Below are 25,380 nucleotides of genomic sequence, written 5' to 3' on the forward strand. Positions count from 1 at the left end.
ACGTGGGCACAGCCTTAGATAAAAGCTACACAACCCAATAAAATTGGTCTTCATTGAAAATGTGATGAATCTAATCAAAATGACCCAGCCCCGGGTCTCCATAATTTTTCCCACACTTTGACATGGCATAGGTATCCCACTGTGAATCACCTCTAAAGCCAGATGGCAAAGCTTCCCAAACGATATGCCCAGAACCCACCCAGGCAGGCATCCTAGGATCTTAGTTTCATTTTGCAGATGAAATGAGGCAGGGTTTCTACTTAACATGCATTAAGGGAGAGAAGAGAAACATTTGTCTTCAGTGTTAAAACTTTCGGAGTGTGTTGAGGAGCTTAAACATTTTAGAGGCACTAGTCTGCGATAATGTGCTGGCAGGCATCCTGTGCAAGGAGACTCCCTTGCTTGGAAAGATGACCCTTTTTTCTCCAGTGGGACTACATGTACTCTGTGGTTTCAATCAAACCTCCGCTGAGATTTTTCAAAAGGGTATTTACTAGCTGTTTCTACAGTTCACAAAAAGAGTACCTTCCAAGAATTGCCAAAAAAATTCTACATCAAAAAAAACAAAGCTCAATGCACCGAATCAAAATATAAAGTTACAGTAATTAAAATCTTGTGGCAACTGTCAGGAATAGACAAGAAAATTAGAACAGAATATAAAAGCCTGGAAATGAACATAGATAAGAATTTATTTTCTATGTCTGTGAGTCTGTATCAAATAACAAATTTATATTGCATAGCACAGGGAATTATATTCAATATCTTGTAGTGACCTATAATGAAAAAGAATATGAAAAGGAATTTATGTATGTATATGTATGAGTGACACATTATGCTGTACGCCAGAAATTGACACAACATTATAAAATGACTGTACTTCAATTGAAAAAAAAAAGAATTTATTATGTGATAAAGGTAACACTTCAAATTAGAGGTAAAATTATGTGCTACTTAAAATACAGTTGGAAAAATTAGATATCTATTTGGAAAAAAATGAGCTATATATTTCATTATATACACAAATGAAAGACTTAAATGCATAAAAGAAGCTTCAAAAAGTATTAGAAGGAAACAAATGCTAATAAGACTATTAATAAATTATGGCTTGAGTTATGAGCATAAAGCACTAGAAAAATATATATGAAAGTCCTTTTAAGTAACACACAAAACTCAAAGGCCATATATACAAACATTAGTAGATTTTTCTAAATCTTTCAACTTAGATACTTTGAAAGACATCATAAAGATCTTCAAAAAATAAGGAGCAGTGGGGGAAAATATTCACCAAAAAATCAATACTCCTAATATTAATAACTCTGACAAGTCTAGGAATAACACATTGAAACCATGAGGAAAATGCACAAAGGACTTGAACAGATAGCTCAAAAAAAGAAGAAAGCAAATTACCAATAAATATTAAAAGATATTCAATCTTGTGGTTACTGAGGAACTGGAAATAATTAAAACAACACCAAGACGACATTTTTTCACTCATCAGAGGTATGAAAATTAAAAATAGTATCTGATGATGGCAAAAGTGCAGGAAAATGGACACTCTCACGCACTCCATGTAAGACAGCGAACAGACAGAGCCTTTCTGTAGTGTAATTCCGTGGCTCATCACATTCTAAGGCACTTAGCCTCTGGTAGGCCTACTCACTAGTGCTTAAAGATATTTGTACAAGGGTGTTATCGCATCATTGTTACCTGTGAAGCACATGCCACCTACATAAAACCCACTGAAACACACAAAATGATTGACAGGGTGACTAGAGGGCTCAATAGGGCAAAAATACCCAGGAGAAACCCAGCTACAGCGAACACTCTACAGCTCAGCTCACTGCCACAGCTGGAGGAGATGCAACGTGGAAAGGGAGGACATTTTTTCAAACTTCCCCTCAGTTCAATGAAAGACCCAGACCTTGTGTACAAAACACTAGAGCCTGGCTTCTGTTTTGTACCCTAACTTGTGCCTCCTTTCCATCTGAAATCAAGGCACTACTTAAGAAAACTTAAATAAGTGAGCAGTTCTGCATCAGTGCCTTCTAGTGCTGATGTCAAAAGTTACAATGAATAATGATGCGCTTCCACTAAAAATGCACTCTTTTAGGGAAGTACACAAAGTCACATGTTTACTAAAGCTAGAGGGAAAGCCATCATCAAGGAAACACTGTTCCCTTTGCCATGGTCAGAATTATGCCCTCACTAATAGATAACGAGAATATCCTTTTTCTCTGCTTCTTGTTACAGGTTCCTGCAGTTCTAACTTCTACAGCCTTGTTTATCTACCTAATTATATAGCACAGCCTGCATTTGGAAGGCCAGTTCCGTTTCCTTATAGTTTCCCACAGAAACAAAACAAAAATATTTGTTTAAACTCTTCCATTGAGCAAAAAATGACTGCTGTTTTCCTATTCAATTGATACCAATATTGCAGTTGAAGACTAAAATGATGAACGACACTGGTGCGGCTGAGCAGAGAGCAAGAAATTTTAGGCTCAGGGAACATCACCACACCCTTTCTTCAAAACGGGTTCATCAGGAGGATGAGAAACTCAGGTTCTGAATCACTGGGAAGACACCATTTCCAGTCCTTCTAACCACACACCTGATCCCAACCACTACTTAGGCTGAGGTCTGTCTCATTTTGTTTCCCCTCCAAACCAAAGGACCACGTCTATCCCAGGATGGTACACACTTCACTTTCAAACAGCACTCCCACTGATCTTTCCAGATCCCTGGCATGGTATGCTCTTAGAACTAGTTGCCAATGGGGAGTCCACTTACCTCTGTTATGAAGTACAGGAACATCATGATTAAGGCTTCGGACTAAAAGCCGGACTGCGGAAGGGAACCCCAGCTACGCCACGTAACTTCTAAGTCCTTGAGCTTATTATTTAACCTCCCGCAGCACCAGTTTCTTTATCTGTAAAATGGGAATAATAAAAGCACTTACAGGGTTGCTAAGATCTTTAAAGAGATTAGTATGGTGTCTGGCACATAAAGGGTATTTAAAAAGTTAGCTCTAATTGCTAGATTCTCATTATCTACTGCACACTGCTGCCTTGGCCAGATTTAGCCAGCAAAGCAGGTCACACGAATTCCTACATGGCCAAGGGACTGTCTGCAGGTTTCCCCAGGCTGTAGGCAAGACCGCAGTACTGAAGGCAATTCCGCCAACCGAGAGATGAACTGGAAAAGTTCCACCCAGAGTCCCAAGCATGCCTGCGTCTCCATTTTCTATCTCACTTTATGGAGATGCAGATAAAAAGGACATCAGCCCCAGGGCTCTTTGCCACTGTGTGTACACTGACTTTCTAAAACCAGACCTTCTGCAGTCCTAGCTGTGCACACACGTGTCCATTGCTAGGTTGTAAACTTGATGGAGGAACCAAGTTCCCTCCCTCTTTGTGTTTCCTTTGCCGGTTGCCTTGTCCTGCGTGTGGAGGAGGGTTGAGGCTAAAGGAAGAATGAATGAATGGTAGTCATATTTGTAAACAAGACAACTGAACCAGCCCAAGACAAAAGGGAATTTGCCTCATTATTTCCCAACTCCCTTTTTTTTCCCAACTGTAAAGATACTTCTCCCTTGGTTGTCAACGCCTCCCTGCATGTCTTTGCTTGTCTCCATCCAGGCTTTGGCCTTCTTCCCTTCAACTCTCTGTATTAGAACTAACTCCTCTCTCCCTCTGTCTGCCCAGGTGGCAATCATGTGTGAATGCACTCATTAATCAGGTAAGCATCCCCTAAGATTAGGTACAAACAAATCAATGTCATAGAAAATCAAAAACCTTAATTCAAGGAAAACTCATCTACAAAGAACTTAACGTGGGTCACTATGATGGGGGCAATGTCAGGTTCTGTCTCAGACAGGTGAGAGAAAGACAGCTCTATTTGATCATCCTTGCTCCTTGGAACCCTAACGGTTTCTTTATGTGGCTCTGGGAAATGCTGCTGTACACGTAGGATCTGAGTAAGCCTGGCCAGACTGCTGCTGCCGTACTAATTCTATCTTCTCTCTTTGGTTTTTCCCAAGCTACACTTGAAAGAATCAAAGTTCGTGCACAAAGTATTGTGGGACTAGCTGCTGCACTGTTTACAGAATGTTTCAGAGGAACCAGAGATAGCAGAAGGGGCCTCTGGTTTAAAGGTCAGTTAGCAGCACTGTTCTGAATACAATCAAATGTTTGATTTCTTTGAATGACCACATGTAACTCCTATTCACAGCCAATGGGTAAACATGACCAAAGGCTGGTACTTTCCCTCACAGTTGAAACCTCCAGCTAAATGAATCATAGTAGTTCTATGAGAAAGTGAGGGAAAAACCCACCAAGAAACTTTCAAGTCTAAGTGAGGAAGTAACTGGGGAAAAAAGGCGTGCCTAGCAAACCCGTTGCTTTTCCGACCTCATCCCTTATGTGCTCCAAATCACCTAAGAGTTTCATGGATTGGAGAATGTATTCCACTGCATTGACGGGCTTTATTCGATTAGGGTGGAAGCTGCCTGAGGACAAAATCTCACATGGCACAGTAGGAACAGTGGATTTGGTGAGTCAGGGTGTCGGGGTTTGAGTACAATGCCTGCCACACGTACCTCTATAAATGCAGACTAGTTATTCCATCTTTTTGGGCTCCATTTTTATTATTGTTAAGACAGTATTATTGTCTGCCTCATAAAATTATTGTCGGTCCTGCTTCCATTAACTCATCCATCTAAAACCTAAAGCCCAGGCCCAGGCATAATTACTGATGATCAATAATTATCCATTGCTACTGCTGAACACTGCGGTCTACCAAGTACAGAGCCCAATGCACAGAAAATTCTCGAGACAGACACGATTTAATAAATAAATCCCAAGTGTTGTTCCATAGAGCTGCTGCTTTGGTGAACAAATTAAATAGTCTAGAACAACTATATCATCATATCATCACACCTCTGCTTCCTTTATCAAACAATTCTATTCTTTATTAATTTAGCAGGATTAAATGAAATGTTGTAGCAGCTCTACGGGGATAACAGGAACTTAAATATGTCAAAGGAGCTCTTTCTTTATTCAACAAACGCCTTGGAAACAGACAGTTTTCCAGACACTGAGAACACTAAAAAGGTGACAAAAAGATGAAGTTCTTCTATTATTTTTATTGATAATAACAGCTTACATTTCTTACCCACCACACAGTCAGCACGGTGTTAGGCTCTTTACTTATATTAGCTCATTTTATGCTCACAAAAACAGCAAGGTGATTATCGTGTTCATTTTAGAGAGAAGAAAAGTAAGAGTCAAACAGACTCAAACACTTACCTGACATTTTTCAACTGGAGTTTTCCAGAGCTGAAACCACCTCTGCATTTCCAAAAGCCTATTCTTTTTTGACTCTCTGACTATCCCTCTTTTAACATCTTAGGACAATGTCAGGCAGAATGAGGTAAGTACCCTGCTGGAGGTATGGGTAAGCTATGTGGAACTGCTGAACTCTGGGACTCTGGGAAGGGAAACAGTGCATTCAGGTGGTGGAGAATGTGGGCTGACTTCACTCAGGGTATTTAAAATGAACCATCTAAGATCAGGAGGGGCAAGAGGAGGAAGAGGAAGGGGACTCCAGGAGGTGAGAACACATCAGCAAAGCCCCAGCAGTGTCACCTCGCAGGAGAGAGTAGCTGTGTGCCCGGACTTAGAAAACAGGTCACAAGCAGGCACAAATTATGTCTAGGTAGGGGCAGAACTGTGTTGGAAAAGACTGTTCTTCAAAGCATGGACACAATCTCGCTGCGCGCTCAAGAACTTGTTGGATACCAGAAGCAAGGACGAACCTGAACCCTACCTTAGTTGTGGAGAATCATCACAATTCCTATCTGAAGCAGGTCTGACTTAATGATGTTTGTACATCTCACACACACACACACACACACACACACACACAACTATGAGTGGCCCATATCTAAACAACCATACCTTGGGCATTCACTCTCTCTACTCATTTTCTGCCAAAAGGCAAATTACCCAGAGATAATTTTCAATGCTACAAATAATTGGTGAGCAAATATATAAGGTGAAATCAATCTGTTGCAAGACCTAAGTGAGAGAGAGAGCGCACTTGCTTTATCGGTGGCCCCAAAGCAGGTGTTTTAAGAGGAATACAGGGTTTAGAAAATGACAGGCTTGGGCATCAATAAACGGCATACAGAGGAGGAAGTTCAGAGAACTGCGAACCCTCCAGATGGTCTGCTTCTCCCAGTTTTACAGACGGAAGGTTTCGGAAGTCCTGGGCCTGCACTGGAACCCAGCCCCTCTGCTGCCCTGGACTGTCCTACCCCATCATCCTTTAGTTGTTCTGAAGGCAGCGTCTGCCGCCTCTAGGAGACACCTCGTTTGCCTCTAAAAGGAAGGCTTTTTTTGGCTACAGCAAAAGGAAAGTGGGAAGATAAAACAAACTTTAATTCATCTGTTCTTACTCATAGGCTTCCCATCAAGGATGGGTTTTATCCTTATTTAGAATCAATACTAAGTAAAGAAAGTATAAATATACCAATTGAAAAACTCTCTCTGTGGATGCCTTGGCAGCCACAGTTAAATTGCTTGAGGTTTACAGACACCGTGCATTTTCCCCAGCGCTTATTCAGAAACCCTCATGTGTTAAACTCAATCATTTCCTGGGACCTTTGATATGATAGAATCTAAGATCTGTTAACAGGTTTTAGGGTTTTTGTTTGGGAGGGGAGTTTGTAGTTCTGGGACAGTTAGGTAAATTCCTAAGAGACCGATGGAGTTCTCGAACCCTAATTGCTTGTACTGAATAATTTTTTCCCCAAGAGATAAGAGCAACTACATTTAAGTCAAGTATTATCAGGTCTGAGAAGAGTCAGAGCTGAGGATTTTGAGAAAGGAGAAGAAAAATGCATGCTGGGGATGCACCTAAAGGGTTTACAGCTGGATTTGTTCCCAAGTTTAGGAAACCTGAAATCCTTTGGCTGGGGCAGTCTCTGGGTCAATGAGCCTCCAGTAGGCTCACTTTTTTGAGGACAGTTGGGGTGGATTCATCTTCCCAGTAGGTGAAACCAAAACAGCCTTGAGTGATGAGCCCAGATCTCGGGCTGCTCTCTGCTCACTTTTCCACCACATTATGCTGCCAAGATTTTCTTCTTCAAACTTAAAAGAAAGAAGAACATGCAATGACAGGCAGATGACTTGGAAAACATTGTCTCCAAACTTTCTAAAAACTAGTTCCAGAAGATGTCGCTTATGAAAATGTTTTCAAGGTGCAAAACATGTGGGAAACCAGAAACTTCATCTGTCTCGGAGCTTTGAAATTATAATTTTACAAAAAGCTCAGAAAGATCCTACTGTAGAGAAATATGTACACATTTTCTTAAAGTAGCATGTCCTAACTTATTTGGCCAATGCACAAAACATCAGTTATCCCTGCATCAGATTTGTAGAGATATAGAAGTGATCACTCACACAGACCTTGGAAAGATCATCTTACCTACACGGTGAAGTGACCATGTCTCCCATTTCAGCATGTGTCCATCAGTAGCCCCTTTTCCTGATTACCTTCATTCAGCTCGGTTTGTTTTTCAGTGTATTTTTTGACAGCCTGATCTCAGCTGTTTCCTCATTCCAGCCTTTGATATCACACTTCTACATCCTCCAAATTACCTGGCATAATACTTACAGCTCACTGATACTCAAATACTTGTGATAATCCTGAAACTGACCTTTACAAATTTCCTTAGTCATTTTAGTCATTCAAATGTGAATTCTCAAGTTAATCCCTGACACTTGGCCCAAAAGACTTCTACATTCTATAGCCCATTGGTTCTGTGGGGTAATATCCAGCAGTGCACACCCAACCTTTCATGTGTGGGCAAGAAGAGTGTAGCTAATCTAATCTTTACTTAAATATAAACCCAGAGTAAAAAGAAGCCACAAGAATCCTCCCCCAAAGCCAGTACACACAAATCAGGGTCAGCAGTTAAAGGCACATGGTCATCTGCCCAGTGACCTATCTTTACCCTGAGGAGCTGGTAAAGTTCCAGATAAGCCCTGGTGGGGAGGAGGGATGGTGAGGAGGAATGAGTCCAGACCGGAGTGGCCAGAGGGTCCATGAGGACTGGAGTGGTTCCACGTAGTTCTGCCCAACTCCAGGCCAACACTGGTTACAGCCCCAAATGATAAGGTCACAGCCAGTAACAAGTAGCAGATACAAATGGGCACAGGGAACCACAGTTAGCCATCTGCACATATCAATCAGAAGGAACAAAAACAAATTATTTCAGATGAGATATGTTGGTGGGGAGGAGAAGAAACTGTAACCCTTGTACACTGTTGTAGGAACACAAAATGGTGCAGCCATTATGGAAAACAGTATGAGGGTTCTTCAAAAAATTAAAAATAGGATCTACCATATGATCCAGCAACCTCACTTCTGGGTGTTTATTCCAAAGAACTGAAATCAAGATTTGAAAGGGATAATAACACAATATTCACAGCACTGTTCACAAAGGCTAATATACAGAAGCAACCTAAATGTCCACTGACAGATGAATGGCTAAGGAACAAGTAGTATTTACACACAGTGGAATATTATTCAGCCTTTAAAAATGAAATTCTTCAATATGTGATCCATGGATGAACCTTGAGGACATTAGGGTAAATGACGTAAGCCAGTTACAGAAAGATAAATACTGCATCATTCCATTTATATGAGGTATCTAAAATAGTCAAATTCATAGACTCAAAGAGCAGAAAGGCGGTTACCAGCGGCCGGTGGAAGAGAGAAATGGGGAATTACTAATCACTGGGCACAAAGCTTCGGTTAAGCAAGAGGATTAAGTTCTAGAAACCTGCTGTACAACATTGTCCTTACAGTCAACAATAGTGTATTCCACACTTAAACATTTGTTGAGAGGGTAGATCTCAAGTTATGTGTTCTTACCACAGTAAGATTTTAAAAAATAAAAGATGAAATAAAGGTCCTTGAGATGCTGTAGGCACTTAAGAACACTGCATTATTATTCTGACTTAGTGGGCTCTGAATAAGAGGGTTTAGCTTAGTAAGAGGATGTAGACTGGAGTCTGACATACTGTGCTCAAAATCCTCCTGATTACCTCAACTTTATCGTCTATAAGGTTAAAATTAAGTGGAGTTGTACAGGGCATATAGCATGGAGGCAGCTCCTAGCATATGGTAAGTATATATTGAACATTTAAAAAAATAGGATAGTGTGAAGATCTTACTATTTTGTCACTATTAGTTGGTCTTTAAAGAAAGACCTCCAGATTACCTCGACACACCTCTCTTGACTTACTCTCCTTTTCCCTTTTCTTTCCTTCCTCTCTCTTATTTCTCCTCTCTCTGGTCTCTTATATACCTGGTCAACCACAGTCTTCACAGTCTTTCAAATGCCAGCTCCCCTCCTGAGAGCGAGAGAGAGAGAACACAATATTCCGCTGGGGAAAGGAATGGGCAGACAGAAGTGGGCTGAGTGAAGGAGGGGGACCAGCTCTGGTTACAGTGGCCGCCACACATCTCAGGATCTGAGGAAAAATGGAGTAAAACCAGTTTGCATCTGCCATGAAGCTGCCACAATCTAGCCTCCCTGCTCTCCTCCTGAACTCAGGGACAGGGCACCAAGAGCACTCGGTTCTTGGCTTAACTGCCTCTAACTGTGATAAGGGTGCATACCGACCCATAATCCTTAAGTATCCATCAGGCTACTGTCCAAGACATACTGGCTCCATTTTTTAAACCGGAAATTATTTACTTAACAAATATTTCCCAGAAATCAAATGTCAGTCAGCTACTAATTTGAAAAACAAGCCAATTCAATTGTTTAGCAGAAGCTTTCAATGGCTCCAAGCAGCACATGTGCATGCAAACATCTCTCTAATAGACAGAAACAATTTTAAGCAATCTTTTTAAAGTATGAAAAATATACAGAGAAAATACACACATTACAAGTATACAGCTTGGTACATTTTCACAAAGGGAGCACACTCATACAACCATCACCCTGACCAAGAAATGAAATGTTTCAAACATCCCAGAGTATCCCTTCCTTCAGTCACCACTTCTCCAACAGTCACACTAGGCAGAGTTCTAACATCATAGACTAATTTCCCTGTTCTTGAACCTTCCTTAAATAGAATTAATCAGTCTTTGGTCTCTTGTGTCTGGCTTCTTCTGCTCAACATATGGTTATAGGATTCACCCATCCTATTGCATGTGGTCACAGTCCATTCATCTCATTGATGTAGACTAGTTCTCACCAGCAGATGTCAACTAGCTTTATGTTCCAAACCTAGCACACTTCTGATTGCTTATAAGCAGGAGTTATGTATGGGCTAGAAGCAAGATCAACACTTTGCTTAACTCTTAAACAGCTCTATTCATTCTTTCTCATAAAGACTTCTACTTGGCAATAACCTGAGACTGCCTACAAAAATTAGCTTTCCAATTGTGAATTTCTGGCCTCCCTTTTCCAGGCTCTGCCCCACCAGTCATTCTCCACTTCCCTCCACTACCTCTCCTGTTTCACTCATCCTTCCCAAAGGTATGAATGTCAGGGAGTCTGAGGTGCAATATTTTCCTTCCCTACCAATGTGAAAAACAACTACACTGGCAGAGGATGTTGGCCAATTGTCAGTCGCTGTCTAAACTGGGTCTTCACACTCAATTCGCTATTTTATTTGAAGTGCCATGGATGTCCACACAAGTATATATAAGAAAAAAAGTTGTTCCCACATAAAATAATTTGTAGGGTTTGTCTAGGCCAATGCTTTTTTCCTACCACCCACAGTAGAAGGAGATAAATGAAATTTGACTACAATGAACTAAAGTGAGGGTGAATATTAAATCCAAAGAATGGATGCCGAGAGACCACATATGTGGTTGACTCAGCCATGGAAAAAGCCCTGGAGTATGGAAGAAAGATGGACATGCTAAAAATGGAAGAAAGGAAACATACCAGGCAATACAGTTGCTCCACAATGTCATTCCTGCCCATCCCGGAGGGGCATAAATAGAAATATTCTGGAATTTAGCACCACTGATATTTAAGCCCAATTTCCAGCAAGGTCAAGACTAATAGTGAGTTATTTGTTTTACTAACTTAGGTTGCAAGCGCCTTTGGGTGGATCCGGTACCTTCTTCTCTATCTCGCTCGGCGCCAAGAACACTGTTAGCCATCAACAAAACCATAATAGACCTCGAGTCTTCCCCAAAGGCCAATGAAAACACACACACTGAGCTAATGGGGACATTTACAAGCGGAGGATTCCAGTCTCCTTTCTGAAAATGCCACCAAGGCAGCCTAGCTAATTAGGTCTCAGTAAACGACACTGACCAATCCAAATGGCCCACCTGCCTGCAGCTCTGTGTGTGCACCAGATCTGTTTTCTATTTGCTTCGTTTTTGTTTTCGTTCTTCTAGCTATAAATGAAAAGAACTATTTTTGAAATATCAAAAGGCTCTTTCTGAGATCTGACCCATGAGTTCACAGCAATTTCAGGAAAATGGGAACGCAGTTCAACACTGCAAAGAATAAACGTATTTACCTGGGGTTGTTTGGTTAGCCCTCTCCTGCCCCTATTCTCTTCCCTTTGGAGAAATCTAGAAAAATGATTTTGTCCGAGGCCAAGGTGACATGCAATGACAATTCTAGAAATGAAATTTAAATGTTTCTTTCAACGCTGTCTGTTATCCAGCCTAGGAACAGTCATAATTTCCCCAGTATTTCCACTTTAAGTGTCCTTGTGATGGTCCGACTCAGCTTGTCTGTGTTTCTGAAAATAACGCAAATTGATGGAGATGGGGATTGTGGACAACAGATAGCAGAGTAACACAGACTAGGAGATCACTCTATGAACAAGAATGGCTTTGACTTCAAGCAAGGTTCTTGAACCCAGAGTAAGACCACACAGGATGAATGTCAAACACTGGAAAACCCAATGGGTATTGATGGAGCTTCTATTGTTAAGTATTCAGAACACAAAAGCTTTTGTGTCCCTCATATTATCTTCCTCCAAAATAATAGTAGAAAATGATACAACTGAAGTTATAGCCTTTATCCACCAAAAAATTTTAAAAAAAATTTGGAGGAACCAAAACATACCAGCAAAGGACCCGAAACATACTAGAAAACTGTAATGCAATATGGTAGAGCAGAGACAGAATGGTCCCTGGAGGCAGATACACCTGACTAACAATTCCAGTTTTATTTGTTACTAGCTCTCCAGTTTTCTAACTCTCTCTCAGCTTAATTTCCTCATCTATAGATTCTGGAACTAAAATATTTATTCAGAGCTCTTTCAATTGCAAATATCAAAACAACCCAAACTTGTATAAGCAAAAACATACTGAAATAAGAGAAATTTATTGACTACATAACTAAAAAACCTAGGAGTCTCTAGATTCTGGTGCACTTGGATTCGGGTACTCAACACTGTCAGGAAGTGATCTCTCCCATATGCCTTCTTTCTTCTGAAATGGCCTAATTTTCAAATACACTTTCCTATCTTGATGGCCCCTAGAACTCAAGGGTAATCACCTCATAGCCCAAGTCTAATGTGATGAAGACTTCTCTTGGCCAACAGGTCTACCAAGAGTTTAGGAATTGAACCTCATTTATTCTGATCAGTTATATGTTCACACCTGGAGGCATCACTGGAAGGAATCCCAAGGTACATCAGAGTGCTACTACTTGGATGAAGGTAAATGTCTTCCAGAAAGGCCAAAGCAACCAATGTTCTATGCAATGCATCTCAGAGTTGTTGTAAAAGCAAACAAATAACATTCATTCCAGTGCCGATAATTTCCATTAAGTCAACAATAAATTAAGGTCATTCTCATAGGTGGACAAATCTTTGACATCCAGGAAATATTTGCTTGTATTGACCCCACTAAGAGAGTAGAACACACTTAGTAGTGGAATCACCATCATCTGCATGATATTCTGCCCAAATTAGGTAAGACTGCAAGGTGAGATTTTAGCTAGATTGAAAGGGGCAGAGGATTTAGCCAAGCAAAGAAGGGCAGAGAGGTCATTCTAAGGGGAAGTAACAAAACAGGTTAATGACTATATATTTTTCATGTAAGAAAGAATTTTATGGGTAAGATGAGCATGCTAACCAATAGAAAATGGCATATCATGAAGAAAACTTGTAAATATTTTAGTAGGAAGAGTTTGCATACCTTCAGCAAAAATAAAATTTACATAATTAAGTTGTTTAAAATGTCATTAGCAAGAAAAGAGTTTTTTGAATGTACTCATTCAACATAGTTCTTTGGAAAGATACTTCTTCTTAAGCTGGTCTGCATTCAATGAGGCAGCTGTGTGTAAACATAAATTTGACGAATGAAATTCAGACCTCTTCATTATAGGACACAATTAGCTCACTCCTGTACAGACGAGGATTTATTGGTTTAAGCATGTTAATAAAAGCCTGGCTGCAACAGAGAAACAAAAAGTACTTTAGAATGAGAAAATTGCATTAATATACATGATGTGGGTTCTAACTGGGGCCAAAATGAAAACTATTTCCTGGATTTCAGATAGAGGTCTGTCCAACAACAACCTTATTTTGGGCATTTTGAAGGTAGATTTCAAATAAATGATGAAAAGCAAGACAGAAACATTTAACCAAAAGTGAAGTGTTTCTTTTTCTTTTTAAACACATTGAGAGTGCCAGCCATAAATAATTTTTGCAAGTAATACTAAGCCAGACTTACCATGTTTCCGGTAACGCACCTACATCAGGCACCAAGAATCTTTATTTCTGGCTGTGATGAATTCAGATGAGTTATCCCATTCTCAAAAAGATGTCTACAGAAGGCTTTCCTGACTGCCAAAAGCACTGTTCTCTCAAAATAGAAATCCCTTCTCAGTTTGACTTAACAAGTCTGTTACAATAATCTCAGGGAATTTACCAGTCTGGGATGATTTATTTCATGGAAATGGAGTGTTTCCAAGGTTTAAAGAAATTCACTCCGTATTTCGGGAAGAGAGCGTGTGATGTATTTTGCATGTTGTTTTAATAGAAGCAATAGTTCTCTCTCCAAGGTGCTGTGAGCTGTGGACTAAAATCTGCTGTGTGTTCAGAATCAAGGCGTAAAAAACAAGGCACTGAAAAAAGTGAATATAATAAATTAAAGTCTTGAGACAATAAGGACATTTTAAGGTCATGATGGCAAAGCATTAGGTTCCAAAATTTTAAAAATTCAATTACAATTATTCTTTATTAGTATGAAGTTGTTTCTAAATATGAATACATTGAGAAGTGTCTATGCCAAGTATTCAGTGGATGGTATGCTGCCTGCCAAGCACCTCTATCGCTTTGGGTCCTATAACTTTGTGTTTGTGGTCTAAAGAGATCCTCCCTCAACTCTTCCTCCAACCAAGAACTTTGAAGCCAAAACAGAGTTAATGATATGGCTAAACAAAGAGTTTTGATTACAGTAAGAATATGCACAGCTTTCTAGATGTCTGATTAGCTGTAGAAGATCAAGACAGCCTTGGCGTCTTGCTCATAGGAGAATCAGCTAACCTCATCTCCAGAAAACAGGAAGACTTCTGTGAATAGGGGAAAGATAAGCCATGGCTTGAAGGAGGAGGGGAAGGTGCTATTCAGGTAAATAAGTTCTTGAGGGGGACTGGCATGTGCAAGTGACCAACAGCCAGTGGGAGCAGGGCTCTTTGGAGGAACTGGTATGCGTTCTGTAGAGTGAAAGAACAGTGTATAACGGGGAAGTCAGGGGAGAGAGGGAATTACAAATGTAAGCAGAGACAAGACCATGCTAAATCTTGTAGGCCATGATCAAGACCTGTACTTTAAGAGCAATGTGGAGCCACTTAAATCATTGGAAAATTCTGTCATCCCCTACATACAAAATATATACAGAATTTGACCACACTTTTTAAACATTATCCCCATCATGGTCAAAGTCACTCCTGCTCAGAGTATTGCAATTGCCCCCTAACTGGCCTTCCTACCTCCCTCTGCTCCCTTCAGGCTCTTCTCCTCCAGGTTCTCCCTACACCTTGATCCTGCTCTTCTTTTCTCCACAGGCACACGTGATCAGATGTATTCTATATTGACTGAGAAGCTCCCTGTCTGTCTCTGCCACCAGAAGGGCAGGAATAGACCAGTTTTGTTTATTGCTATATTACTTGCTTTTAGAAAAATGCCTGGCACAAAGTAGATGCTCAACAAACTTTGATCATTGAGGACTATCTTGTGCTTCCTGTATCTGAACTCCTCCAGTGGCCTACGATTACACTATGATGAAAAGTCAGAATCCTTACTCTGACTCCCAGGGCCCTGCAGGACTTGGTCTTCCAGCCTCCCCTCTGCTTTCATCTTCTACCACTTTCCCACTTGCTCCCTTTGCTAGAAACACACTGGCCTTTCCCTTCCCTAACTATAGCAAGCATGTGTCACCCCCAGGGCCTTTGCACTTCCTAGTCTCTCTGTCTGAAACACTCCTGCTCCACATAGCTGTATAATTTGATCCTACACTTCCTTCAGATCTGCTCAAATGTCACCTGCCCAGAGACGCCTTTTCTCCATCATCCCCATACATTACTAGCCTCTTCCTACCACCTTGGTCACTCTCTTCCCCTTTCCTTGGCTTTATTTGTTTTCCTAGTAGTGAAAAAGTACTTATCTTAGTAACTATTTATGTGTGTTGCCTGTCTAGCCCTACAAGAAGATCAATTCTATGAAGACAGTGTATTTATCTGGGTCATGACTGCTCCTTGGCACATAGAGCTATGCTTGATCTGTGCTAAGTACCTACATTAGAGGAGCCAACTGGGAATCAGAAATCACATCGTTATTTGATGAGAAGAAATTTAATATAAAGAAGTGTTACTACCATAAAGTTGTTAAGTAGGTACCTGAAGTGATAAGAAGTTACTCTCAAGTGTCTCAGAAGTAACAAGAGCAGGAAGCAACTACCACCTCTCGGGCAGGAGGAACAAGGAAGATGTTGGAAATATTAAAATTTAGTAACCTAGACGGGGGTCCTTGACAAGCTGAAACTCAGGGCTCTGAGAAGGGAGGTCTCCCTGGATGGTGTCTCTGAGGAGTGACCTGGTGGGCTTGGGGTCCAGATCTTTGAAGAAGGGCTGCGGAAGGCTGATGCTGGCAAGATGGCAAGTGTGATGAAATGGACTCTGTTCACACTGGAAAGGACTAACTGCACGTTGGATCCAGCTGTTGCTTTGGAAAGGAGCAGTTGCTACTATGGGGTAAGAAGTATTGCCTGGGTGACATCACTGGGAACACAGAGCAGAAAGGAAGCTCCTGGGAAGCTAGGAGGAAGATGTCCCTTCTTCCTCTTTAAGCAATCAGCCTCCCTCTGTCGCCCCCTACTGGTGGAGTCTAACACGGAGCCAGCTGACCAAGCCAAAATGCGGTTCACACAGACCCAGTCCCAGCCCCAGCATCACAAAAGCTGAGTGTAAAAGGGTGGATTCAAAACTGAGAGACAACTCAATAACTTGCACAGCACTCAATATATTTCTGTTGAAAGAAGCTATTGAATGTATTGGAATGTCTTCAAAAACCATTTAAACAGATTAAAAATTAAGCACACTGCTAATAATAAATAGCAATTTAAAAAATTATCCAAAGGACATGGAGGCAATTGGGGCTTGTCAACAGGCTATGCTCAAGTAAAATAATCAATTCCTATCACAGGCAGTGGATGGTATTGTTTCCTGGCAGCTGAGGCAAAAATGGAAATAAGCCATACATTAAAATTTAATTATAATAGTGCAGAGAGAGCTGCAGGGAGGTCTAAAGATAAAGTTAATTTTTTTTTCCAGAGCAGAGGTTTGATCTTTTCAAGCATGTGTATCTGTCTGAAACCCCACAGCTCAGCACCAGGCAACATGAAATTAAAAGATTTAGTCTTGCTCATGTTTTAGCTCATAGCAGTGTGTATCTGTGTGTGTTTATGTGTGTTTGGTGTGTGTGTGTGTGTGTATGCGTGTGACCAGCTGTTGGCCTCATTTATAAAAGAACATCAGAACATAAAACAGCAAACATCTCATTTTAAGAACTAGATTCTCAGGAGCCATCAGGATGAATTAGGAGCAAAATGCATGCCTGAATAAGAAAATAAATCCACTCACAGGCTGAGACTACATTCCTACAAAAGACATAATAAACTGACTTCTTGCCTGAGGATACTTAAAATTCAATGTCTACCAATTACAAAATTTTTTTGTTTTGCAAAATTTTATGCTGAGTTGCTCCTTATGGAAGTAAGATGCCAACAGACCCACACTGCTGTTTAAGTTCACTCAGAGAATAATTACAAGGTTATCAGCATAAAGGAACACACTCGTATTTCTCTTTGTTGCAGCAGGAGGAGATGAAGTCAATCCATTTCACACTTGTACTACGTTGATGAAGATTTTAAAATAGGTGCTATAACTTAGTCCTGTTTGATATCAGTTAAGGCTGTATTGTACTTCATCAGGAGGATATTTCTGCCTATTCTAATTTTTGGCAAATATGTTAAGTAAAAGACACAATAGCCAAGGTGACTGACTGGATTGCACGAGTTGGTCCATAAATAGTCATTGCCCATCAAATCAGAAATGGATGACAGAGCAGTGATGATTACACATGGCCTTGAGATGTTCTTAAACCCAAGGCACATCAATGCAGGAGTACTGAAATAGTTATATTTTTGATTTCAAAACATGGGTTAAAAAGACAACCTCAAGAAAATGAGAAGATAAGCCACAGACTAGGAGAAAACATTTGCAAAAGACACAGCTGATAAAGGACAGTTATCCAAAATATACAAAGAACTCCTAAAACTCAACAATAAGAAAACAAACAACCTGATTAAAAAAGTGGCCCAAAGACCTGAACAGACACTTTATCAGAGAAGATACACGGATGGCAAGTAAGCGTATGAAAGGATGCTCCGCATCATATATCATCAGGGAAACGCAAATTAAAATCAACGATGAGACACCACTGCCTGCCTATTAGAATGGCCAAACTCCAGAACACTGACAGTGACAGCAACAAATGCGGGCGAGGATGTGGAGCAACAGAAACTCTCATTCACTGCTGATGGGAGTGAAAAATTATATAATCACCCTGGGAAAGTCTGGCAGGTTTTCAAACAAAACTAAACATACTATTACCGTATTATCCAGCAATCATGCTTCTTGATATTTACTCAGATGAATCTAAAATTTATGTCCACACAAACCTGAGTAGCTTTATTCATATTGCTAACATTTGGAAGAAACCAAGATGCCCTTTGGTAGGCACATGGATAAACTGTACTATATCAAGACAAAGGACTGTTATCTAGTGCTAAAGAGAAATAAGCTATCAAGCCACAAAGAGACATGGAGGAAACTTGAATGCATGCAACCAAGTGACAGAAGACTGTATTCAATATACCATTCTGGTGTCAGAGGTAGATAATGGGGGAGGGCGGATGTGGGGGAAGGTGACAGAAGCGATATGGGAACTCTCTATACTTCCTGTTCCATTTTGCTATGAACCTAAAACTGCTCTAAAAATAAAATTAATTAAATTGTTAAAAAGCATGGACTGATTGCGTATGTTACGTTGAAACTAATATTTTATCATGACTTGCTTTCTTCTTATCTACGGGGGAGGAGGAAGTGGTTCAATGTTTCTATTCCTCACCTCCAGAACAGCTGGCTATTTTCTATCATCTCTCTCATTTTCTGTCTCCTACTAGTTTTGTTAATGTCATCTGTTAAATAAGAAAAGAAATATGCTTTTGGGGCAGCAATCAAAAATTTTACTTCAAAAGTGACCATGATCATTTAAGTTGGCACCCTGGAGGCTGCTGTGGTTAGAACTCTTTAAGAAATTCTGACCACATCAGCCTTGCTAATCTCTCTTCTCTTTGCTCATCGTTTCCAAACTCCATTAATTCCCTAGCCTGAATACGCTAAGAGCTTCCCAGAAGTCTCCCCAGGAAACACTTCCTGCTTCACGGTACTTCTTACATACTGTTCAGTCTACTTTTCCTCAGAAGCCCTGTTCACAAGTCAGAATGGGAGAGAAATGATGAGTGGGTCAGAGAGATTCTACTGCCAACAACATCACATTGTTAATCATAATAATAACAGCTACCTAACAGGAACCGCCAACCATGTCATTCAAATGGAAGTAAGTTAAAGAAACCAAGGCTCCGAGAAGACACATAACTTACAAAAGGACACAAGCCTGGATTGATTTCTGGATCCTTTGTTGGTAAGTATCAGCAATAGGACTCCAAGTCATTTAGGCAAAAAAGGGAAAAGTTTGACTAAAAAATTCCAAAGAAGTTTAAACAGGAAGACTGAGTAAAGGTCACGGGTGCAGCGCAGCTTTAGGAATACTTAGAATCAACAACTCAAAGGCTACTAAGTCCTTTTCTGGATCTCTCCCCTCTGGTCCTCTCTGCACGTTGCTTATTCCCTCTTGTTGCAGACAAGTTTTCTCTCTCTGGAAGGGAACTGGGCTACCAGCAGCTCAAAGTGGTTATATCGTAAAGGGTCTGTCACTAGAGAGATACTCTCTGTGCACTTATCAATTCAAAAATTCCTGGCAAAAAAAAAAAGTTCTGTTCATCCTGCCTACCCCTTTGGGCTAATGAACTCTCTCTATTCCTAAAGAAACCATGCGGATGCCCAGAAATGGGAGTGGGATTGGGAGGAAGATCCAGGAAGACCGGAGACAATTCTCATAGGGCAAACTCAGAGATGTTCACTGTGCAAACCGTGATGTAAGGCTTGCAAGGATTATTCTCATTATGCGGATGAGGAGAACAAGAGTTAAGTAACTAAAAGAAATTAAAGTGTTAAGTTGCTCAACACAACCCAGTAAACAAGTAGCTGGGATGGCACTCAGTTCTCTCTGATTCACTGGTGTTTGTCTGCAGCTGTTTCCAGCCGTGAGAAAAGAAGGTGGCTCAGAGGAAGCTATCGCTAGAGGGAACAGTGACGTACAGCGTTTCACAGGACCACGCTGATGCCAAAGGAAGCTGAAGTTCACAGACTGGATCAAAGCTAAATCCTTCTGGCAGCCACACTCTTAAGATAATAAGAGATACACAAGTCAATAATGAATAATAGCAATGGGGAGGGTATAGCTCAGTGGTAGAATGTGCACTTAGTATGTGTGAGGTCCTGGGTTCAATCCCCAGTACCTCCATTAAAATAAGTAAATAAATATAATTACCCCCCTCCAAAAAATAAATAAATAAAAATTGTAAAAATTAAAAAAAAGAATAATAGCAATGATGTTGATTGATCACTCTCTTTATGCAGTGAAATATGCTTATTTATCACATAAAACAAAACTTTGAAAAGTAGGAAAGATTATCACCATTTCATGTAAGAGGAAACTGAAACTAGGAGAGGTGAAGATATTTGCCTAACACTGGGGTTGACAGTCAAACCTGTATCTAAGCAGCTTCAACATCTGTGTGATTTCCAAGTGTCTTCTACTTCCAAAAGAAGAAGGTGGGAAAGGATGTATAAAGATTCTCCAAAATAAAAATGGTAGAGAACACTGGCACCTATATCTACCTTGATCTCAACAGGATGAGTGATCTCTGGAAGCAAAGGGAACAAGGGACACTCATGGTCTCAGTAGAGCTGGAGCCCTGGCAACTAAGAGTGAGGGCTTGAATCTGACATCAAGACTCCAGATATTAACTGGCACCAGGGATACAGTTAAACAAGCGAGTCCCCCACCTGAAGAGCTTCATCTTCATTGGGAAAATAGGCCAAAATGTTATGTAACACAAATAGACAGTTAATTTATGTTTTATTATATACCATGGAGGAGTTAAAATAGGAAAATGGTAGCAGGGATTGAATGTGGATGCTGGGTTATTTAATGTCATCGGAGATCTCTCTTAGGAGGAGATGTGTGTACTTGGTCTTGAACTACAAGTCAAAGGCAGCCATGCAGAAATCTGGGTGCGGCAGGAGTTGAGAAGTGGGAAAAAGGATGGGAAGATTGTTCCAAAGAGAAGAAGATCAAGTGCAAAGACTCTGAGAAGGGAACAAGGCTGACCTGTTCACAGGGCAGAAGGAAAGCAAGGGTAGCTGGATCTCAGTAGCTGAGAACTATGAGAAGAGGTTGGAGAGGTGAGTGCCATCTGGATCCTGTAGGGCTTAGCAGGCAAAGCCAGGAGTTTGGCATTTTTAATGGGAATTCATTGGATAGCTTTTCCTGGGAAGTGATGCAATCTTGTTTGCATTTTAGAATGATGACTCTAGAGGAAGGATTATGGGAGGGAAGGGCCCACGTGAAGGCCTGGAGACCCATGAGGCTGGACACCACTGTAGAAGAACAGACCAGAGGGAATGGAGGCTCAGACTCAAGTTTTAGCAGCAAGATTTGTGAATAGTGGCTGAACTCAGGGACATGTTTTGGCAAGAAAGCATACATGTTTTTATGTAAAGTGTGAAGAAAATAAAATAATCCAACTCCCAAATTCTAGAGTTTGGGCCTGTATGGCAAGTTACACTGTAATGACATTTACTGAAACAGCAAAATCTTTCGGGAGAGCAGATATAGCAGGTGGATGGGGAGATGTTTCTGTTTTGTCCATGTTATGAGCAGTATGTCTATTAGACACCCAAATGGAGAGGTCATGTAGGAAGTTAGGTATATGAATTTGCAAGTCAGAAAGGGGATTGGGACTGGAGATATAAAAGTGAGAGTCTTTAGTTTATAGACACCATTGCATTGAGTATATTCTCTAGGGAGACAGTGTAGATCATGACACCAAGAAAGATAAAGGTAGGGCCCTGTGTCACACTGAAATTTAGAATGATGGTGAAGAAAGAGTAGGCGGTGAGTCACTCAAAGTATAGTGTGTTAGGTAGCAGGAAAACAGAAGGATTGTGAGTCACAGAATCCTAAAGAAAAATGTGTTTCAGGAAGGAGAAAGAGGTCGACAATGATAAATGCCACCAAATACAAGAGATCAAATAAATAAGGACAGAGAAGTCTGGATCATTATTCTTCCTGCTGCAAGCCACGGAGACCCAACTGAGATTACTTCAAACAGTTTGGGACTAGTTATCTCAGATATCAATAGGTCTAGACCCTGGGCTGCTCCAAAGGTCCTTAATTCAGAGGGTCAACGATACTAACAAGCACCAGATACCTTCCAGTGATGGTAAAGCTTCTGAATATATTGAGTGTTCACTATATGACAAGCACTGTTCTTAGTATTTATCATTTTTAAAAATCTCATTTAATCCTCATAATGTCCTTACAAGGTAGGTACGATTTTCACACCCATTTCATAGTTTAAGAGACAGAGAAGAGCTAGTAAGTGATAGAGCCAGGCTTTGAACCAAATCAGTCTGATTCTAGATTCTCTGCCCTTCACCACCATCCTAGGTGGTGATTTACAGGGAAACAGACGAGGCCAGGAGGTGAGGACACAGTGAAGGAGAAGAAGACATTTGAACATACAGACATGAGAGTGACAAGGAACGGTGATGGATAATGAAGTCAATGATGTGCACTTCAAAGAATCTGGGGTTTTGAGAGAGGAAGGAGGACAGACAGCCTGGAAGTGACAGTGGGGAGCAAGGCGGACAAGGCACAGAAGCATTTCAAACATTTCCGACCAAAATGACAACATGAAAAAATAGCTTCAAATTTGGGCATTCAGAGGACTTGGCAGTTCCTTAGGGTTCTGTCCTTGTCACTGTATTTTTATCCCAGAAGAGGAAGTTCTTGCGAAGTCCTTGTCCTCTAGCCCAGTCTAGTTAAGAATTGTGCTCAGTTTAGGAGGGAAGCTCTCAGGTTAACCAAAAGGATATCAAAGTGAATGTTTCTGGTATGGTTCTCAGACCAGTACTCACATGAAAGTATTTTTCTAAAAAACAAAGAAAAACTCTCACATGGAGGTACTTTTCTACTCTATGAGAGAATGCAAATAATGTAATTAGATGCACAATTTCAAATTCAACTTTCAATGACAGGTTTGAAAACAAATAAATACACACATTGTACGCTTTTCAAAGCAAGTAGGTAAAGATCCGGGGTCAGCAAAGTGCAGCCCACGGGCCACTTGTGTTTCTCTGGCTGGATTGCTAAGAATGCCCTTTACCCTTTTCAATAGCAGAAAAAAAAATCAAAGACAAATAATATTTAGTGATGGGCAAAAATTATGTAAAATTCAAATCCTAAATGAAATAATTAAAATCTCATTACACATCAGTAACAGATGAACATTTGCAAAATATTCTGATGATAGGGGACATCAAATCCAATTAAATAAAATCTTATCCCCCCAAAGAATTCCTTTTTTCTCACTCCATTACAAAAAAGTATACTCAGTTATTATTACATTTTACATTTCATTAGTAAATGTAGTGAAAATTTGTTCTCCCTCATGTTATAGAAGTACCTATGTAATATTCTCAATTTCACCTCTTGGCCTGAAAAAGTTAAAAGCTTGGCTATCTAGCCCTTTAGAGAAAAACTTCACTGATCTTTTGTCACAGATAATGAGTTGACGAAAATTATATTACTGTGCATATCATAATGTGAATATTATGAATGTGATATGTGACTTCTCTCCATGAACACAAGCATTTGATCGCATATCCATTCAGTGAACGGACATTTATTGAGCACCTACTATATACCAGGAACTGTGCTGGTTGCTGAGGATACAAAGTTGAAAATATACGGTCATTGTTCTCTGGAAAATCACAGTCTTATTATTTTACTGTTGTGGTAATTCTGGTAGAATATAAGATGAACAAAAAGTTTCTACAAATCTCTCTTTCAACTCTATATACCCTCCTCCTCCTTCCATTCAATTTTCAGCTATTATTCATTAATGAATTTCATATTTCTATATAACAGTCTAGTGATTCACTGTTTCTCTATTTAGGATGGAAAATGGGAGTTAGCAAATGTGACATCTCTCCCCTACATTTAACTCTGTTGGAATGTCTTGAGACCTCCCAATCCTATATGCTTACCCCCTATTATGTCACTTAAACTTGTAGGGGTCCTGGCATGCCACTTGGATACAGTCATCCGAGGTACGTGCCTCTGCCAAGCAGAACTGAGCACTGTCCATGATCATAGCAATTGCATTGCTCATCCACAGAATCAAATCCCAAAGCCATTTTCTTATTTTTCAGTAGCTAGCTCTTATTCTTTTCTTTCTAAATTGCCTCTGACATCAATTGCACTACAGGATTTCAGCGTGGGTTTAGGAGACTGAACAGCCAATGAATGGGGGACATTCTTAGAGCATGCAATCACAACTTGTGTTTAGCTTTCATAACAAAATCTTATCCAAAACCATCTCAAAGAAGCCAAAACCAATCTAAAACCACTTCCTAGGTCCATATTGCATAACAAGGGGATGTGCTCTTTCCCGCCACAGGGGGAGGGGCACCGGGGAGCTAGATGCCTGACCACACAAATGGTGAAAGTATTTGTCTATTACGTTTGAGCTACAGAAATGGCAAGACTTTTGGTTCCGTGTTATTTATTAAGCGTTTTTCTAGACATACCCATTGCTATTCCTTTTTTGATTCCTGGGAAGATTCTATTGCTCTTTCTCTCCCCTCACATCCTAACAAAACATGACTACTGTAGGAGTAGGGGAATGGGGAATTTAAGCCTTTCACTTGATACTCAGAGATCAAGGAGAGAAAAGGAAAGAATATTTTTAAGAGCTGCATTGATGGGCGGGAGGGTATAGCTCAGCACAAGGTCCTGAGTTCAATTCCCAGTACCCCTGTTTAAAAAAATAAACAAATAAATAAACCTTAAAAAATTACCTCCCCTCTTAAGAAAAAAAAAGGGGAGAAAAAAAGGATTTGCATTAAAAAAAAAAAAAGAGCTGCATTGATAGAAACAAAGGAATCAGAGGACATGGAGCTTTTACACACTTAAAACATTTTTCTTCTTTCCTAAGTATCTTGCTTCCTTAAGCTCTATCAACACCATGAAGCTTATGTGTCTGGGAACTAGCAAGGACCTGGGAATGCTTACTTATTTCAGTAATCACCTCTCTCCCAAAAGGTCTTCTGTCGCAGCATTAGAGAGTTTCTGAATCCTGAGTCTATGGGAAATAAATCTCCATTCTCTCCCTTTTATATTGCAAAGACACAGAACCGGGAGGTCTCTCATGCTGTAGCCAGTGCACCCTTTTTGTACAAAGGAGAGGGTTTTGGCCGTGCTGGAACAGGAAGGGATAAAAGAAGGAATTAAAGGCTAGAAGGGGGAGAAATTAGTGGGTTTTTTTTAAGTGAGAGAAAAATTAAGTGTGCAGGGAGGACAAGAGCACATGGAAACACAGCGAGCAGAGGCCCAGATTATACAAATT

General features: G+C 40.4%; 1 protein-coding gene across 5 annotated transcripts in view; it reads right to left on the reverse strand.

Moving 5' to 3' along the window:
* The window catches only part of COLEC10 (collectin subfamily member 10), a 397,848-nt gene that overhangs the window by 265,495 nt on the left and 106,973 nt on the right, over positions 1 to 25,380 (reverse strand). For 4 of the 5 annotated variants that reach the window (XM_032468089.1, XM_032468088.1, XM_014560702.2 and 1 more), the window contains exon 4: positions 2,788 to 2,926. The exons of the other annotated variant lie outside the window; for it this stretch is intronic. The gene's annotated coding sequence lies outside the window, so the exon portion shown is untranslated. The remainder of the gene's footprint in view (positions 1 to 2,787; positions 2,927 to 25,380) is intronic. 5 annotated transcript variants of the gene reach the window in all.

Source organism: Camelus ferus, chromosome 25 (assembly GCF_009834535.1).
Source record: "Camelus ferus isolate YT-003-E chromosome 25, BCGSAC_Cfer_1.0, whole genome shotgun sequence".
Classification (NCBI taxonomy): domain Eukaryota; kingdom Metazoa; phylum Chordata; class Mammalia; order Artiodactyla; family Camelidae; genus Camelus; species Camelus ferus.